The following is a 4,140-nucleotide window of genomic DNA, read 5'->3' on the forward strand; positions in this document are numbered from 1 at the left end:
TAAATAATCTAATTGGAAATATGAATCTCGTTGATATCTGGAGACAACACCCAAATGACAGAGATTATTCTTTTTTTTCACCTGTACATAAATCTTACACAAGAATTGACTATTTCCTCACAAACGCTAGACTGACTCCGGACATAACCTGTTAGGCTCCAGTCAGACCCGGAACTGAGAAACAGGCACACGAACACAGATGAGCAGTTTACAGTGTTTATTAGAAACGATGTTTGATAGTGGAGGAGGGAGATGGCCAGGATAGCTGCTCCAGGTAGGGTCGAAGCCGGAGATCAGAAGGCGGGTGTGTGGCTAGGCAGCGAAGATGACGGCTGGGTGGAATGGCTGGTTGAGAGTGGAGTGGAGTGGCGAGGTGAGTAGGCAGCGAGGAGGCAGATGAAAAGCTGATGAGCAGCGGATCCAGAGGCAGAATCTGAGCAGAGAAGGAATGCATGAGCCAGAGCATAAATGAGGCAACAACCAAACTGAAAACAGGGATAAGTCTCTCAAGCACAGAGTAGAGCCACGTTACCACGAGAATGGTTGCAACAAACTGGCGCTGAAGAGGTGAACAGCCCGGGTTGATAACTGTTGGTTGAGTACTGGAATGATCTGCAGCTGGCTGGAGCAGAGCAGGTGAGAGTGGCCACGCCCCTTGACCTAGATCCTCTTGAGTGACATGGAAGCCGGTGGAGACAGACACAGACAACACACACAGAAGGGAAAGGGGAACAGGAAAACAGGCAGGGACAGGGAGACAGACACTGATCCACAACATAACCTTTACTAAATACCACAACATCATCATTTCTGATCACAGTCCTGTCGAATAAAAAATCGCGTTTGGCAATGCAAAGCCCACGTTCACCTGGCGATTCAATCCATTACTTTTAAATGACGCACAATTTCTCCAAAACACATCCAGCTTAATCACACTCTTTCTCACAACGACACCCCTGAAGTGACTGACTCGACTATATAGGAAGCCTTCAAGGCTGTTATGCGCGGACATATTATAGAATATGAGGCCAAAATGAATAAAAACAAAACGAAGATGCTATCTGAAATTACCACACAACTTTGAAAGCTTGAACAGGATTATAGAATCACTCCTTCGCCAACCAAACTAAATGATATTATGAAACTGAAATTTAAATATAATTCTATCCTTTTCAACCAGGTAAGCTTGATGCTTTTAAAGATTAAACAAAAACACTTTGAGATTGCTGGCAAACCAGATAAACTACTGGCCCGCCAGCTCAAAGGCCTACAGGCTAGGAGGATGATTCACAAAATAAAAACCAAAGCGGGAACCGTTTCCACATGCCCAAAAGAAATAAATGAAACCTTTCGTAAGTTTTATGAGGACCTTTACTCCTCCAAAACCTCAGCTGACACTGCTCAAATTTCCGACTTCCTTCAAGCCCTTCACCTACCTAAAATAACCCCTTCTGCACAGAAAAAGCTGAATGCTAATATAACTTTAGAGGAAGTCCAAGACGCAATACAGTCCTTCCCCAATGGGAAAACCCCTGGCCCAGACGGGTTTAGCATTGAGTTCTATAAAGCATACTCAGACAAGGTTGCTCCAATTATGTTAAGGATGTTTAATCACTCTATTGTAACTCGTCATCTACCTGAATCTTTATATTCTGCTAACATCTCCCTAATATTGAAAAAAGATAAAGATGAGACTGATCCTGCCTCATATTGCCCCATCGCCTTACTAGGCTGTGATCTCAAGGTGTTCACTAAAATACTTGCAAACAGACTCAATATATGTATCGCAAACATAATCCGCCATGACCAAACGGGATTTATTCCAGGAAGATTTTCTTTTTTTAATGTCAGACGGCTCATCAATATTATGTACTCCAGACACGACGAAGATTCTAATATTGCTATTTTAGCGCTGGATGCCCAGAAAGCCTTTGACCAGATAGAATGGCGATACATCCTAACAGTAATAAAGGAGTTTGGTCTAGGTCAGGGGTTCTCAACCTTTTGCAAGCTGGGGCCCCCCAAAGCTGGTTCACTGCAGTTGGGCCCCCCTCCAATTTCTTGGCGAAATGTCTGATAAACATAGCCTCAAATCATCCTCGATTTGTGCACGATTGCGGTATTTGTTTTGAGTGCAGTCATTTCTGAGATTCCTGCCTCACAAAAATATGCCGACGTGAAAGGGAGGACAATCTTCAAGGTGACGTCACAGAGTTGAGAGTATTCCTGCATCAATGCTGCCCAGAATGACGAAAGAGGGCAGGAGGTCAGTGGCGTAACGAGCCAACACTGGACCCCTAAGCATGATTATCAAGGCGGGCCCCCCTACTACAGCATGTGATGACGGCGCAATGTCCACGAGTAGGCTACCATGAATAGGACAGGATATGATCATAGAGACACAGCATATAAGAGATGGGATGACTGACAAAATCAGGAGTAGCCTATGCGCACCACAACAACAACAAAAAAAACACTGGTGAATGTTGACCATAACACATGAAAAAACACACAAGATCAGTCCTTCCAGGATTTCACGGCCTTTTTTTGAGATTGTTGCAGCCCAAAATGCCTGATTTCACAAGAGCTTTTGTTAAAAATTGCAATAAAAGTTGTGGGGTCTTTTGTATGTGTGTTGCAATGAAGTTGCAGAAGACAGTGAAAGTTGTTTTATAGTTCTTTAAAAATAAAAAGGAAACTTGTTTTGGGGAGAATAATAATTATTACTATTAATTAATTACTCTGGGCTGAGATTTCCTAGGAACCTTATCAAAAAGGCTCTGGATGCTGCAACTGTTGGTATAATAGGAAAATGGCTGGTGGATTTAAGACAAAAAATAATAATTTATTGAATGAATCAAATATGAACATATCTGTCACTTACAGTGGCTTTTTGATCTTTACATTGTAAGTTAATGTCCTATCCTGGCCACACACACACGCATTCATACGGTTTGATAAAGGACTTATTGGACTTTAACTTATCATTGCGCTTACAATAACGTGCATAGCTGTCCTCAATTTAGGTCATTATGTTGTCTCATCTGCGTTTTTTCCTGCATCCACCGTGTGTAATTGTGTGTGTGTGTGTGTGTGTGTGTGTGTGTGTGTGTGTGTGTGTGTGCGCGTCAGTCGCGGGGGAAATGGAGCAGCAGCCCCGCCCGCTGCAGAGAGCAGACAGTATTGGAACAGCAGCCGCTTCAGTGACTATATAAAAAAATCGTTACAGCGTACATTGATGTTAAAATATACACACGTTGGCAGTATGGTCTGAAATGTTTTGCGCGGTCTTTCGCTGTACGCCTTGTTGGTAAATGTGAGATGTTCGAGTCACACACACGATCGTCTTCATAACAGAAACAAGGAAATTAATTTGACCCATTCTCACTCCCGCTTGGTCAGTGGCTGTTCTCTCATTGCTGACAGGTGCTCAGACGCTGATTGAAATAGAGAGGAGAAGTTGTGTGACGTGCATCAGTGATAAAGTCTGCAAGGCTGGGGAACATGTCGCAGTTCCCTCGACTGATGCGGCCATGCCAGAGGTCAAGTTTTTGTGTGAAGGTGTCCACTCTGTCTGCAAGGAGCAAAATCTGAGTTTCTATGAGGAGTGGTGTGTGTCTCCTCTCTGGTCCGACTGCAGGCTGGGACTGCTGCGCGAGGCTACTGAGAGACTGACCGCCTGTGAGGGCTTTTGGTCGGGGAGGAGCTCACGGCAACACCCGCTGCTCGTTGAGCACAGTAGCTGCAGAGTGATTCGTGCTTTCGAGTCTCCAAACAAACACCACAAAAGTCTCCAATAACACCAGTAAAAGTTGCTAGATTAGTTTTTGACAAAAAAGTAGCCAGGAGGATGATTTGTTTGTGTGTTATAGTCCAACCACTTGCATTTCAACATGGGGGAAATTGTTTTTTGTTTTTTTTCTCCCATCCTGTAGCCTACTCGAGCCCCCCCCCCGGAGAGTGTCCGCGCCCCCCCAGGGGGGAGGGCCCCACCGGTTGAGAACCACTGGTCTAAGTGATGGCTTTGCTTCCTGGGTTGAAGTGTTATATGCTGTTCCAACGGCTTCTGTCATCACTAACTATAACAGGTCCCCCATCTTCCCACTTCAACGTTCCTGTAGTCAAGGCTTCCCTCTGAGT

At 44.5% G+C, this 4,140-nt stretch overlaps 1 long non-coding RNA gene across 1 annotated transcript; it reads right to left on the reverse strand.

The window, feature by feature from the left end:
* Positions 1-202: 202 nt before the first annotated feature.
* LOC114570650 (uncharacterized) lies at positions 203-711 on the reverse strand. The gene is made up of 2 exons (XR_003694554.1): positions 533-711; positions 203-433 (listed from the first exon to the last, which is right to left on the reverse strand). It is a non-coding gene; the product is annotated as an uncharacterized LOC114570650 (long non-coding RNA).
* Positions 712-4,140: the final 3,429 nt, after the last annotated feature.

The sequence above is a fragment of the Perca flavescens genome, chromosome 16 (assembly GCF_004354835.1).
Source record: "Perca flavescens isolate YP-PL-M2 chromosome 16, PFLA_1.0, whole genome shotgun sequence".
Classification (NCBI taxonomy): domain Eukaryota; kingdom Metazoa; phylum Chordata; class Actinopteri; order Perciformes; family Percidae; genus Perca; species Perca flavescens.